The sequence below is a fragment of the Mustelus asterias genome, chromosome 24 (assembly GCF_964213995.1).
Source record: "Mustelus asterias chromosome 24, sMusAst1.hap1.1, whole genome shotgun sequence".
NCBI lineage: Eukaryota > Metazoa > Chordata > Chondrichthyes > Carcharhiniformes > Triakidae > Mustelus > Mustelus asterias.
In genome coordinates this window covers 3,723,086-3,738,263 of record NC_135824.1, presented here as the reverse complement: position 1 = coordinate 3,738,263, position 15,178 = coordinate 3,723,086, and the positions used below count along the sequence as shown (strand labels likewise).

Genomic DNA, 15,178 nt, shown 5'->3' with positions numbered 1-15,178 from the left:
ACCCAGAATAGCACAAATTTGGGGGCTGCAGGCTGATTATTTTGTACAGACACATCAAATTAAAAACATGCAAAAACATGAATTTTCAGATTGCTGTTACTGCAACTGAAGCTATTTTAATTATTAATCAACAAGCTCAATTCTGTTTTTTCCCCAAATATGTTGCTTACAAGTGTAAAAAGTGCTGAACAGTTTTGCCAACAGCACTAGATTTACTCATCAAAACTGAGTGTATGCAATGAAGAAAATATCTCCATTGATCTACTCACACCCATTGAATATTCTGTTGATCAATATCCTTTGTTAATCTCCAGTCATACTTTAATACTATACAATCACACAATAATCTCAACATCACAAGTCTGTTCTGGAGTCATACTTAAAAAACTTTTTTAAAAATTATGAATAATCCCTCTATTTGTATACTCCTCCCCCAACTCTCTTGTCTCTATGTCGCAACTTCATCTATAACTAAAGTCAAACATCATTCACAGGCTTTGACCAAATTCTGAGTCCATGCACCACCAGTACAGAGTGTGCGAAGTCCCCACCATATAGGATCTAAGAAGATACCATAAAGTGATTCCAGAACTAATGTAAACTTGGGGTTTAGATAATGACTGTAAACCTTGAAAAATGCACTTATCCACCACTTTCATTTCACGATTTATTGCTTGATCACTCGAGTATCCACCTCTAATAATTCTTCAGAAAACCATATCCAGAAAAGCTAATACTGATGACACAAGTGATGGTCCTTTACATTGTTTACCTTCATCATTTTCACACAACCCTTCCATCACATTGCATGTGCAATGATACATATGAACTAAAATGTCTAGGAATAATTGTGCTGTTAGTGTATACTTTAATCCCAATCCCTGTGAATGCTTGCAAACTCCTAATTTTGCTTTTGACGTTTAATTGAGTAATTACTTTGTCTCCTCTTTCCATAGTTTGCCAAGACTCTTTGCAGAAGGACCAAGGAGAAAATACAGCCCAAGGTTTTTTGAAACAACAACTTGCATTTATATAGCGCCTTTAACATAATAAAATGTCTCAGCCACTTCATATAGCTGTGATTTGACAACAGTCCACAAACGGCGATATTCAATTCAGATGAAAATAGTTTGGTCAAAGAGGTACATTTTAAGGAGCGTGTTAAAGAAGAAAAGATGGACAGAGGTTTAGGAGGGAGTTCTAGAACTTGAAAGGAAGTACTGGTCTAACAACATAGAATCAACCGTATCAGCTGCTGCTGGGGGGACATGACTGAAGTTGATGAAGGAAGGAGATGCTGAAATCATTAGCGCTCTGCTGGTGTTCTTACCTTGAGTAATTCATTGTTAAATTTACAAATCTGATCAAATGGTCTTATTGGGATAACACGGGAAAGTGGAGATGAGGAAAACCATATCAGATCAATCATGATCTCATTGAATGGCAGAGCAAACTTGATGGGCTGAATGACCTACTTCTGCTCCTATGTCTTATTATGGTCAACAATCTTGGATTTTGAGCAGAGGCTTGTTGCGCAACATTTTATTCTGAAGCCAACAAATTTTAGCAAGGGAAGATTTCGGATTTATTTTTAAACTTTGAATATTAAACTACATCCAATTCACATACAGCCGTGCCTTTTTACCACTAGCAGCTTTAACACATTGTGAACAAATTCTCAAACTACCTCAACGAATGTTGAGTATCTTGTAAAAACAGTTCCTTTATAGAAAGTCTGAAAATTGAGACCCACAAAGATGCAAACTCACAATAGCAAAAAGAAGGTACCCTAAGTACATTTAAAATCTTTAGCAATTAAAACTTTGCCCAACAAAAATGCATCCTCTGAATGCTCGGTATGTAGTGGTCATGGTTTATTTTTAAAATCAAGGGCTCGCAGCAGACATTTTTATTTTAAAACAAAATATCCAGTGCAGTTTCCTTATTCACAAAAATAAAAGATATTCTGATCTATATGGGCATGGACGGCACGATGGCACAGTGGTTAGCATTGCTGCCTCACAGCGCCAGGGTTCCTGGGTTCGATTCCCGGCTTGGGTCACTGTCTGTGCGGAGTTTGCACGTTCTCCCCAAGTCTGCATGGGTTTCCTCCAGGTGCTCCGGTTTCCTCCCACAGTGCGAAAGGTATGCGGATTAGGTAGATTGGTCATGCTAAATTGTCCCTTAATGTCAGGGGAACTAGCCAGGATAAATGCATGAGGTTATAGGGATAGGGCATGGGTGGGATTGTGGTCGGTGCAGACGCTATGGGCCGAACGGCCTCCTTCTGCACTGTATGATTCTACGATTCTATATTGCTAAGAATAGTCAATCCCAGTCAAAAAACATACAGAAATTTGTAACATCTGTTCAGTAATCTGAAATAAAGCCCCCCTTTTTAAAAAAAGAGGGACAAACTTTTGAGAATCATAGGTCAGGATATCATAATAGAGCCATAAATGGAAAAAAGTGCAAGACACGCTTTCACTCTACTGCCAGCAGTAACAGGTGTGACGAGGGCAGAGTTAACGTTCGAGACCAGTGATGAAAGTCATTGACCTGAATCGTTAACTCTTGCTTCTCTCTCCACAGATGCTGCCTGAGCTCCGGGATATTTCCTAAATTTTCTGTTAATTGTTTTTGACTTGTACTGCTAGCAGTAGAGTGAAAGCGTGTCTTGTACTTTTTTCAGTTTATGGGACTATGATGATTTCAGACTTCCAGCATCTGCAGTATTTTGCCTTTGTAACCGAATAAGTAACAATACTGAATTACCAAGGAAAAGCTTAAAATCTGACTACAGATTAAATCAGACAGCAGATTAGGGGAGATGATAGCATTGTGGTAATGTCATTGGATTAGTAATCCAGACAGCCAAGCTAATACCCTGGGACATGGGGTTAAAATTCCACCAAGGCAACTGGCGGAATGTAAATTCAATTAATAAATGTGGAATATAAAAGTGCCATCAATTTTCCTATGAAACTATCAAATGATGTAAAAACACATCTGGTCCACTAATGACCTTTAGGGAAGGAAATCTGCCATCTTTACCAGACCTGGCCTACCTGTCACTCCAGACCCACAGGAATGTGGTCGATTTCTAATTGCCCTCTGAAATAGCCAAGCAAGTCACTAAGTTCAAGGGCAATTAGGGATGGCTAACAAATGCTGGCATTGCTTGTGACACATCCCTTAAAGTAATTTTAAAAAACAGCATTGAAAAATTACCAAACCAACCTATTGCCTAAGGAATGACATGTAGTGCAGAAATTAAATCACATTATAATTTATATTAAGAAAACACCATTAAAATGCTCTTTAGGTGTTTCCAAGTTTTAGGGGGAAATGTTGAGAGAAGGAGCTGGATGATACAGTGCATTAATATTGCCTGTGACTGAGACCCAAATCTAAACATAGCCCACAACGATAGGATGAATGCTTCTTCCAACAACTGTAAATAATTTCAACAGACTCGATCTAGATTCTTGTGTCACAAATCCAGAACACAATTTAGGCTGAAAGGCTGGCAAAGTGGCACGATGATGCCAAGATTGGTGCCCAGGTGTATTACTGAGTCTTTGCAGCATCTATTCCTTACATTTATACAACGAAATTGAGATCAGATCTCGAATCTTAATTCTATCTGTAATGAAAATCTAATGAGCACAGCTGTCAAATCTGTCAAACCAGGTCTACCTGAGAGATAGTACAATTCAGCATTCAGCTGTTAACTTTCAATGGGGAATTAGATAAATACTGGAAAGGAAAAAAATATAGGGCTATGGGGAAAAAAGCACAGCAGCAAGACAAATTAGTTCAAACTAATTAGATAGATAAAGAGCTAGCACAGGTGATGATGGAGTGATTGGTCTCCTTTTGTATGGTATGCTTCTATGGGATTTTCCACTTGTATGATCATATGTGCAAACTAAGGCCGATTCAAATAAACCTCCCAATGCACACTTATTTAACCTATTATGCCTGACCTCCCCCCCCCATCCATCTCCTACTTGTGAAACAAAAATATTGCTTGCAATACATAAAATATTGCCAAATAGGGAGCAAATACTTCAAATCCTGGCTGTTTCTTGTTGAAAAGTAAAGCCCCACTGGAAAAGAGACTAGAATATATACAACACAGCCCATGCTGCATGGCGCAAGTTGTAAATGACAACCTGCATTGCCCACGAGCGTTTTGCCCATTGTAACATGGGTTTGTATCAAGTTACTGCCTTTATATTTTTCAAGTCCAGGTCCCACACGCCTGGCTGCATGCCAACAGTAAAATTCCTGGACCTCATCAGTGTGGATGGTACTGGATACAAGTCAAATCCCACCATGGCACTTTGTGAAATTAAATTCAATAAATCTGGCTAGTGTTTGTTAAAGTCCAAGAAGGCTGCCAAGTTGTCATTAACAGGAAAGGGAATGCTACTTGTAACACCAATCTCACGCTATATGGTGGACTCTTTTTTTATTCACTTGTGGGATGTGACAAAACTATTATTTACTGCCCATTTTTTAATGCCCTCAAGATACGACTAAGTAGCTTCCGGACCATTTCAGAGGACAATCAAGAGTTAACCACATTGTTGTGGGTTTGGAGTCACATGTAATCCAGATAAGGATGGCAGATTTCCTTCCCTAAAGGACATCAGTGAACTGGATGGGTTTTTACAACAATCCAATAGTTTCACCATTACTGATGCTAGTCTGTTTTTTAAATAAAATTCCTGATTTATTTAAATTAATCAATTTAAATTCCCTGACTACCATGCTGGGATTTAAACTCATGTCTTTGAATCCATTACTCGAGGTCTCAGGATTACTTGTCAGGTAACATAACCATGATGTTAATATACCTAAGGTCCTCTTTAGAGGCCAACCAAGCCACTCAGCCATATAAAGGTCAACCACTATGTCTCCCTTGAGTAACAAGGGATAGGCAATAAAATGCAGCCATAGTCTCCCTGGCAGCTAATTTTGAGAGGTACAACAGTTTACCATTTGGCTTTCAGTCTGCACCGGCCTGGTTTTCAATGTTTTGAGTTGTTTTACCGGGGGAAGCCTAAAATCAGCTGTTAGGTCAGACCAGGTGATTTTAAAATTAGATACTCCACTGAGACAAGCATGATGGGGTTGCCAGCCTTACAGCTGGCCTGTTCAAACAAGTGAGCAGAGTGAATGTAAAATGTCAAAGCAGCTGATTTCTGTATGACATCGTGGGTACCTTGGGGATACAGGAGGGACAGGAGATTTGCAGGCATTTTAATATATGATGTTTGAAATGAAAATTTTATTATTGAAATAATTCTCCTAAATTAGTTTATTCATTATGGTCACATTCATTGTAAGTGTAGCGATTGCAACCTAATTTCTGAGCAACTGATGCCCCCCCCCCACCTCTGTAATTGTTCATAAAGACCCCTAACATACCACTTCCAATTAGATCCATCAAAAAAAATAAACACATTGCTAAAATCCAGTGAAAGATTATTATTTGGACAGCTTTTGCCAGAAACTAATTTAGGTTTTTAAAATGTAAAATCTGCCGAGAACTTACAATACACTGATAAGATTAACCAATCCCTTTTGTTTACAGGTGCTAACAACTGTGCTTTGCCTGCATTTTCTGATGATCCAACTATGTTTTAAACTTTTGCTAAATTTCACCATGCCAACATCACATCAGGTAGAAGTCTGATTATTTAAAAAACCCCAAACCAAACAGTAAAAATATGGTTGAGTGAATTCTAAATGTACAACAAAGGAGGTAAGATACGAAGAACAAAGATACATGCAAACTATAAAAATACTGTGCATTCATTTTGTTTAAGGGAACATATTTTCATAGTAACTTCATTGCAGTTAATGTAAATCTACTTGTGACACTAATAAATAAACAAATATAAATAAACTTAAATCCTTTCACACATTCTGATCACTTAATGGACACTCTCAGCCTCCCCCGCCCCCAGGGAGCACAGCTACTCCAGATTTTCTTAGCTCTGACAAAGGGTCATCCAGACTTGAAACGTTGGCTCTATTCTCTCTCCACAGATGCTGTCAGACCTGCTGAGATTTTGCAGCATTTTCTGTTTTCAAAACTTAAATGTAAGTTGTTCTTTAGTGGGGTATTCGGAGGTGAGGAGACATTTCTTCACCCAAAGAGTGGTGAGCCTGTGGAATTCATTACCACAGGAAGTAGTTGATGCCAAAACATTGCATATATTCAAGAGGCTGCTGGATACAGCACTTGGGGCAAATGGGATCAAAGGTTATGGGGAGAAAGCAGGATTAGGCTATTGAGTTGGACGATCAGCCACGATTGTGATGAATGGAGGAGCAGGCTCGAAGGGCCAAATGACCTCCTCCTATCTATGTTGCTTCATCCTTATTTACATTCCCTTTGTCCAAATACAGCACCCCCCCCCCCCCCCCCCCGCCACACATAGTATAAATCTCTTATGATTTTCTTTGCTCTAAGCTCTAATAAAGGATCACGCAGACTCAAAATATTGGCTCTATTCTCTCTCCGCAGATGCTGTCAGAACTGCTGAGATTTTCCAGCATTTTCTGTTTTTGAAACTTAAATACAAGTTGTTGGTTAATGGGGTATATGCATCAGTGAGGTTGAAGTGGCATGACTTGGGGAGGGGAAGGAGGAGATGAGGGGCACCTGGACATCTTGAGCGAGTTGGGTGCCTTGGGGCAAAGAGGCAGATGGCTGGGGAAACCAGAGGGGAAGAATGCAAAGTAGAGGTCCCTCAGGGCATGTGGAAAGGGGAGAGAACTAGGGTGTTCACCAGCAGGTATGGGGAGACAGATGGGCAAGGTGTGTCCGGGGAGGCGGTGGGTCCGGGGTGGGGGGGTCAGTGTGTCGGGGGGTGGGGGACAGCTCGTTTGGAAGGGGGGGGGCGGGCTGCGCGTTTGTAGGGGTGGGGGAGCAGCGCCTTTTGGGGGGCAGCGCATTTGGAGGGGTGGGGGGGGGGCAGCGCGTTTGGAGGGGTGGGGGGGCAGCGCGTTTGGAGGGGTGGGGGGGCAGCGCGTTTGGAGGGGTGGGGGGGACAGCGCGTTTGGAGGGGTGGGGTGGACAGCGCGTTTGGAGGGGTGGGGGGGACAGCGCGTTTGGAGGGGTGGGGGGGCAGAGCGTTTGGAGGGGTGGGGGGGCAGAGCGTTTGGAGGGGTGGGGGGCAGAGCATTTGGAGGGGTGGGGGGGCAGCGCGTTTGGAGGGGTGGGGGGGGCAGCGCGTTTGGAGGGGTGGGGGAGCGCGTTTGGAGGGGTGGGGCAGCGGGTTTGGGGGGGCAGCGTGTTTGGAGGGGGCCGCGTGTTTGGAGGGGGCCGCGTGTTTGGAGGGGGCCGCGTGTTTGGAGGGGGCAGCGTGTTTGGAGGGGGCCGCGTGTTTGGAGGGGGCAGCGTGTTTGGAGGGGGCAGCGTGTTTGGAGGGGGCAGCGTGTTTGGAGGGGGCAGCGTGTTTGGAGGGGGCAGCGTGTTTGGAGGGGGCAGCGTGTTTGGAGGGGGCAGCGTGTTTAGGGGGGGCAGCGTGTTTGGAGGGGGCAGCGTGTTTGGAGGGGGGGGCAGCGTGTTTGGAGGGGGGGGCAGCACGTTTAGAGGGGGGGGCAGCACGTTTAGAGGGGGGGCAGCACGTTTAGAGGGGGGGCAGCACGTTTAGAGGGGGGGCAGCACGTTTAGAGGGGGGGCAGCACGTTTAGAGGGGGGGCAGCACGTTTAGAGGGGGGGCAGCACGTTTAGAGGGGGGGCAGCACGTTTAGAGGGGGGGCAGCACGTTTAGAGGGGGGGCAGCACGTTTAGAGGGGGGGCAGAACGTTTAGAGGGGGGGCAGAACGTTTAGAGGGGGGCAGCACGTTTAAAGGGGGGGCAGCACGTTTAGAGGGGGGGCAGCACGTTTAGAGGGGGGGCAGCACGTTTAGAGGGGGGGGCAGCACGTTTAGAGGGGGGGGCAGCACGTTTAGAGGGGGGCAGCGTGTTCAAGGAGCGCAGTGTGTTTGGGGGCATCTGGGGAGACGGGGGCATCTGGGGAGACAGAGTCACAGCTGGCGCGGGGGGGGGGGCAGCTGGCCGGGGGCAGGGGAGGGGCAGCTGGCGGGTGAGGGGGGCAGCTGGCGGGTGGGGGGGTGCAGCTGGCGGGTGGGGGCTGCAGCTGGCGGGGGCAGCTGGCGGGTGGGGGGGCAGCTGGTGGGGGGGAAGCTGGCGGGCGGGTGGGGGGCAGCTGGCGGGTGGAGGGGGCAGCTGGCGGGTGGAGGGGGCAGCTGGCGGGTGCAGCTGGCGGGTGGGGACAGCTGGCGGGTGGGGAGGGGGCAGCTGGCGGGTGGGGAGGGGGCAGCTGGCGGGTGGGGAGGGGGCAGCTGGCGGGTGGGGAGGGGGCAGCTGGCGGGTGAGGGGGGCAGCTGGCGGGTGGAGGGGGCAGCTGGCGGGTGGAGGGGGCAGCTGGCGGGTGGAGGGGGCAGCTGGCGGGTGCAGCTGGCGGGTGGAGGGGGCAGCTGGCGGGTGGAGGGGGCAGCTGGCGGGTGGGGACAGCTGGCGGGTGGGGAGGGGGCAGCTGGCGGGTGGGGAGGGGGCAGCTGGCGGGTGGGGAGGGGGCAGCTGGCGGGTGGGGAGGGGGCAGCTGGCGGGTGGGGAGGGGGCAGCTGGCGGGTGGGATGGGGGCAGCTGGGGAGGGGGCAGCTGGCGGGTGGGGAAGGGGGAAGCTGGCGGGTGGGCAGCTGGCGGGTGGGGAGGGGGCAGCTGGCGGGTGGGGAGGGGCAGCTGGCGGGTGGGGAGGGGCAGCTGGCGGGTGGGGGAGGGGCAGCTGGCGGGTGGGGAGGGGGCAGCTGGCGGGTGGGGAGGGGGCAGCTGGCGGGTGGGGAGGGGGCAGCTGGCGGGTGGGGAGGGGGCAGCTGGCGGGTGGGGAGGGGGCAGCTGGCGGGTGGGGAGGGGGCAGCTGGCGGGTGGGGAGGGGGCAGCTGGCGGGTGGGGAGGGGGCAGCTGGCGGGTGGGGAGGGGGCAGCTGGCGGGTGGGCAGCTGGCGGGTGGGGAGGAGGCAGCTGGCGGGTGGGGAGGGGGCAGCTGGGGAGGGGGCAGCTGGCGGGTGGGGAGGGGGCAGCTGGCGGGTGGGGGGCAGCTGGCGGGTGGGGGGCAGCTGGCGGGTGGGGGGAGGCAGCTGGCGGGTGGGGGGAGGCAGCTGGCGGGTGGGGGGAGGCAGCTGGCGGGTGGGGGGAGGCAGCTGGCGGGTGGGGTGGGCAGCTGGCGGGTGGGGTGGGCAGCTGGCGGGTGGGGGGGGCAGCTGGCGGGTGGGGGGGGCAGCTGGCGGGGGGAGGGGGCAGCTGGCGGGGGGAGGGGGCAGCTGGCGGGGGGAGGGGGCAGCTGGCGGGGGGCAGCTGGCGGGGGGCAGCTGGCGGGTGGGGGGGGCAGCTGGCGGGTGGGGGGGCAGCTGGCGGGTGCAACTGGCGGGTGGGGGGGGGCAGCTGGCGGGAGACGCGGGGGGGGGGGAGGGGCTGATGCGTCTTTCCGATGATTCCCCTCCCCCCAGTAACCCAGCAGCGGGCGCTCTGTGGGTATTTATCCCGGCGCGAACATCAGTGGGCGGGCTCGGGTTGAATTGATAACCGGGAAGCCGGGGCCTAGCACAGATCCCGAGCGGCCCTCGGCCTCGGGCCCACAGCAACCGCGTCCCCTCCCCGCAATTAGCCAACCCCCCAGGGCCTAGAGCACATCCCCGGCCTGGAGTAGCTGTGCTCCCCGGGTGAAGGTGTCGGGAGACCGCCCCCCTCCCCCCCGGGGTCTCTCCTTTGTCAGTTGACGGGGAGGGGGGGCGGTGGGGAAGCTGTGCGGGGAAGCCAGCGTGTCCTGTCCCGCGAGGCGGCCTTACCGGCTGGGGCCCGGCCGTGTTGTCTGGGAGGCCCGGGGGCCGCTCCGTGTCGCTGGGCCGCCGCCGCTCGCTCGCTGTTTACAGCCGCCAGCATTCGGGCGCCATTTCCCGCCGCCGCGCACACACACAGGGAGAGACGGCTCCCGGGGAACCCGGATGCACACGTGCCCGCGCGCGCGCACACACAACGGGGGGGGGGCGAGCGCGCGCGCGCACTCGCGGGCCCCAATGACAGCCTGGCCACGCCCCCCCCCAGCCGCAGCGTGAGCGTCACCACGCCCCCCGCTCCTGCTCTGCCCGCCAACTTCAAACTGCTGCAACCGGCCACTGTGCCACTCCCACCCATGGTACAACAGGACAGGGCGGCACAGAGCTTAGCACTGCTGCCTCACAACCAGCCGTCTCACACCACCAGGTTAAAGTCCAACAGGTTTATTTGGTTGCATAAGCCACTAGCTTTCGGAGCGCTGCCCCTTCTTCAGGTGAGTGGGATTTCTGTTCACAAACAGGACATATAAAGACACAAACTCAATTTACAAAGTAATGGTTGGAATGCGAGTCTTCACTGGTAATCAAGTCTCAAAGGTACAGACAATCTGAGTGGAGAGAGGGTCAAGCACAGATTAAAGAGACATGTATAGTCTCCAGCCAGGACAGTTGGTGAGATTTTGCAAGCCCAGGCAAGTCATGGGAGGTTACAGATAGTGTGACATAAACCCAAGATCCCGGTTGAGACCATCCTCATGTGTGCGGAACTTGGCTATCAGTTTCTGCTCAGCGACTCTGCGCTGTTGTGTGTCGTGAAGGCCGCCTTGGAGAACGCTTACCCGAAGATCAGAGGCCGAATGCCCGTGACCGCTGAAGTGTTCTCTAACAGGAAGAGAACAGTCTTGCCTGGTGCTTGTCGAGCAGTGTTCATTCATCCGTTGGCGTAGCATCTGCATGGTCTCCCCCATATACCATGCCTCAGGACATCCTTTCCTGCAGCGTATCAGGTAGACAAGAGTATGTACCGTGTACCTGGTGGATGGTGTTCTCATGTGAGATGATGGCATCCGTGTCGATGATCCGGCACATCTTGCAGAGGTTGCTGTGGTAGGGTTGTCTGGTGTTGTGGTCACTATTCTCCTGAAGGCTGGGTAGTTTGCTGCGGACAATGGTCTGTTTGAGGTAGTGTGGTTGTTTGAAGGCAAGAAAATGGGGGTGTGGGGATGGCCTTGGCGAGATGTTCGTATTCATCAATGGCATGTTGAAGGCTCTGCGTGGGCCTCACAGCACCAGGCTTGGGTCACTGCCTCTGCAGAGTCTGCACATTCTCCCCGTGTCTGCATGAGTTTCCTCCAGGTGCTTCAGTTTCCTCCCACAGTCCAAAGATGTGTGGATTAGGTGGATTGGCCATGCTAAATTGCCCCTTAGTGTCAGGAGGACTAGCTAGGGTAAATGCATGGAGTTATGGGGATAGGGCCTGGATGGGGTTGTGGTCAGTGCAGACACAATTGGCCAAATGGCCTCCTTCTGCAGTGTAGAATTCTATGATTTCTACAATGCTGCATTGTTACAGCACCTTAGAACCAGCGTAGTAACTAATAATGATGTGAAAGCAAAATAAAATTTGTCAGTCACAAGTAAGGCTTACATTAACACTGAAACGAAGTTACTGTGAAATTCCCCTAGTCGGATCAATACACCTAACCAGCACACCTTTAAGAATGTAGGAGGATGTGCAAACTCCACACCAACAGTGACCCAAGCCGAGAATCGAACCCAGGTTCCTGGCGCTGTGAAGCAGCAGTGCTAACCACTGTGCCACCCCTACTGCAGGTTCTAGAGATCTGAAATAAAAACAGGAAAGCTTGGCTAAGACAAAAACACAATGCTGGAGAAACTCAGCAGGTCTAACAGCATCTATGGAGAGAGAATAGAGCTCTGACGAAGGGTCATCCAGAATCGAAATGTTGGCTCTATTCTTAGAAGAGTTGGGTATCTCAGGGCAAAGAGACTAGGGCAACTGGACAGAGGGGAAAGATGCCAAGGAAAGGAAGAGGTGCCTCAGGGCATTTGGAAAGGATAGGGAACTGGAGTGATCACCAGTAAATGAGGGAGATGTAGAGGCATAGGGGCAAGAGGAAGGGATCATTAGGGAAGGCTGGGTGAGGGCATGAAACTAAAACAGAAAATGCTAGAGAAACTTAGAAAGTTTGACAGCACCTCCGGAGAGAGAGAATAGAGCTCTGACAAAGGGTCATCCAGACTCGAAACGTTGCCTCTATTCTCTCTCCACTGCTGCTGTCAGTCCTGCAGAGATTCTCCAGCATTTCCTGCTTTTGTTTCAGGTTCCAGTATCCGCAGTATTTTACCTTTATCTAAAGTTTGGCTAAGATCTAGATTAAGCGGATCTTTCTCTACACCCTCGCGATGACTGTAACACTAGATTCTGCACCCTTTCCTTTCTCCCCCATGTACTCTATGAATGGTATGTTTTGTATAGATGGTGTGCAAGAAACAATACTTTTCACCGTATCCCAATACATGTGATAATAAATCAAAGTGATGAATCAAGCCCAAGATGAGATTCAACGCCTTTTCTTGTCAGCTTTATGCTCGTCTCTCTTGTGGGGACCATGAATTGGATTCAATTTGAATTTGGTTTTTGGAGCAAGGAAGGTGATGGATTCAGGTCTGCCTGGTCCACTCCGAGCATTGGCTTTAACACTTTAGGAATGGAGTAAAAATAAAAACAGGAATGTGATGGAAAAACTCAACTGGTCTTGCAGCACCTGTGGAGAGTTATATATGACTTTTTACGAGCCAAAATCACAGCGGACTTAAAGCATTGCTCTCTCCACAGCTGTTACCAAGCCTGCTGAGTTTTTCCAGCATTTTCCCGTTTCATTCACAACTAATCCAGGACTTTCTGGCATGTAGTCTCTGAAAAGACCAACAGAAGAGGCTGTTCGATCCAACATGTCTCTGCTTACTCTCTGCAAGGGCTAGCCCATCTTCTCTTCCCGCTCCCCCAAGTTAAGTTAAAACATGATTCTACTACCCTTTCAGGAGCACATTCTGGAACGCAACTCCCCTGCACAGGTTAGTTAATTTTTATTTATTTCCGCTGCTTATTTTACCAATTGCCTTCTGTATTTTCTGATTAATGCCCTTCTGCCACAAGTCCAGTAAACCATAAAAACTGTTTGACGAACTGAACTATGCTGGAACCAACATAAACCACCTCTAAGTACAGAAAATGGTATAAATACTCAACAGGTAAGCAGCGAATGGGGAGAGAAACTCCCTTTCAGTTCAATGATTCTTTTGATCTCTCTCCATTGATGCTGCCAGAGGTGCTGTGTTTCCACCATTTTCCACTTTTCAGATTTCTAGCATCTGTAATATTTTGCTTTTATAAAATTAAATGCTCCAACTGAGGTTAAATGCAGGACAAACATCCCTCTTTAATGCCTTGTGTCTTTCACTAGACATGTTATTCTTGTCCTTGCTTTATTCACAGGATTGCCAAATGAAGGATAGCAAATCGTGGGATCATTTACTAAGAATTGAATGCAAGTTATCCCTATTTATTTCATTTAAATCCCTACATCCAAGTCACAGAAATGAATGGATAAGTACAGACAGTGTAGGCCAGCTGAATAACAAGTCTTTAAAGGTCTTTACCCTGTAAAGACTTGTTATACAGCCGGCCTACACTGCACTACACTGTCTGTACTTATCCTTTGACATTCTTGATTACCTGCGAGTGTCAGGCTATTGTCACTCCACCTATATATTTTGAGCCTGTGCGCCTCTCTCCACCTCACCCGATGAAGGAGCAGTGCTCTGAAAGCTTGTGATTTCAAATAAACCTGTTGGACTATAACCTGGTGCTGTGTGACTTCTCACAATGTTATTTGTCATTCTTGCAGTATACACCTAAGCAGTAGCAATACCGGCCAGAAGTTTAAGTGCCAGTGGCAGGAAGCTGTTGGTGCTTCGCATTAGGACATACCCCAGCAATATTAATTTGTTACCTAAATTCCCTAATTATTAAGCAGTGCAACTATAGCAGTGACAATCAAGTAGAAAATTTAAAAGCATAGAATGGACTCCTTGTGTGCTGTATAATTCAGCCAATCATTTCTGTGCCAGCTCTTTGGAAGAGTTATTCGATTTATGCACACCCTCTTTCCCCATAATCCTGTAAAAAAAAACCTTTCAAGAATGTATCCAATTCTCTTTTGAATGATATTGGATATTCTTCCAGAACCCTTTCCGGTAGTGCATTCACAACTTGCTTCAAAAAGGATCCTCATGTTACCCATGGCTCTTTTGCCAATCATCTTAAATCTGTCCTCTCTAGTTACCAATCCTTCTATTTGTATACTATTTCAAACCCATTCATGATCTTAAATGGCCTTATAAAATCTCCTCAGACTTCTGTTTGAAGAGCAACTGTAGTTTCTCTACATAGCCAAGCCCTTCTTCCCTGGTAGCATTCTAGTAAATTTCTTCTGCACTCTCACCAAGGGCTTCATATCCTTTCTAAAGTTCAGTGCTCAGGTTTAAACAATCTTCCAGCTGAGACTGACAGGATTCAATAAAGTATTTTTGAAAAAAAACCCTTCAAATTGGCCCGTCAATTTCAAAAATGTGTACATATAGCCCCAGGTTTCTCTGCTCCTATAAGATTGCACCATTTAGTTCCGATTGCCTCTCCTCATTCTTCCTACCAAAATTCACTGCTCTCATATCTCGGTGTTAAATTTTGTCTACAATGTGTCTGCCCAGTTTACCAGTACGTCATCCTGAAGTCTGTTAACTATCCTCTTTTACAAAATTTGAATTTAATATCTGCAAACTTTCAAATTATGCCCTATATACCCAAGCCCATATACATAATTTATAGCACAGAGCAATGCTCTAATCAACCCACTTCATTACTACAAATAACTCGATCAAATATGATGTTCCTTTAACAAATTTGTGCTGACTTCTTTCAACATGGCCGAGATGACAGCAGGACACAACCAGGCCAGAGAGGGTGGAGGGGAAAAGAATGTGCAATGTTAACAAGAAAATCTACTTTTCACTTGTGATAATACTGTACTTACCAACTATTGCAGTTCTTCATTATTTTCTGTGCAGCAGCTGAAGAAATGGAATCAGATTAAATTATGACAAAGTTGATGTTGTGAGGAACATTCCCAAGTGCCAATAGATGTGTTTCTCGCTGACATTATGCTAAATGCAGTTTAAATATATAAACCATTCTCCAGAATCCAACTCCTCCTCTGTCTTTCATCAGTAAAAAC

At 48.5% G+C, this 15,178-nt stretch overlaps 1 protein-coding gene across 4 annotated transcripts in view; it reads right to left on the bottom strand.

The window, feature by feature from the left end:
* ctdspl2a (CTD (carboxy-terminal domain, RNA polymerase II, polypeptide A) small phosphatase like 2a) overlaps positions 1 to 10,064 on the bottom strand; it is a 69,357-nt gene extending 59,293 nt beyond the window's left edge. For 2 of the 4 annotated variants that reach the window (XM_078241181.1, XM_078241183.1), the window contains exon 1: positions 9,873 to 10,064. The gene's annotated coding sequence lies outside the window, so the exon portion shown is untranslated. The remainder of the gene's footprint in view (positions 1 to 9,872) is intronic. The other 2 variants (XM_078241180.1, XM_078241182.1) reach the window with 2 other exon arrangements.
* Between the last annotated feature and the right edge of the window lie 5,114 nt (positions 10,065 to 15,178).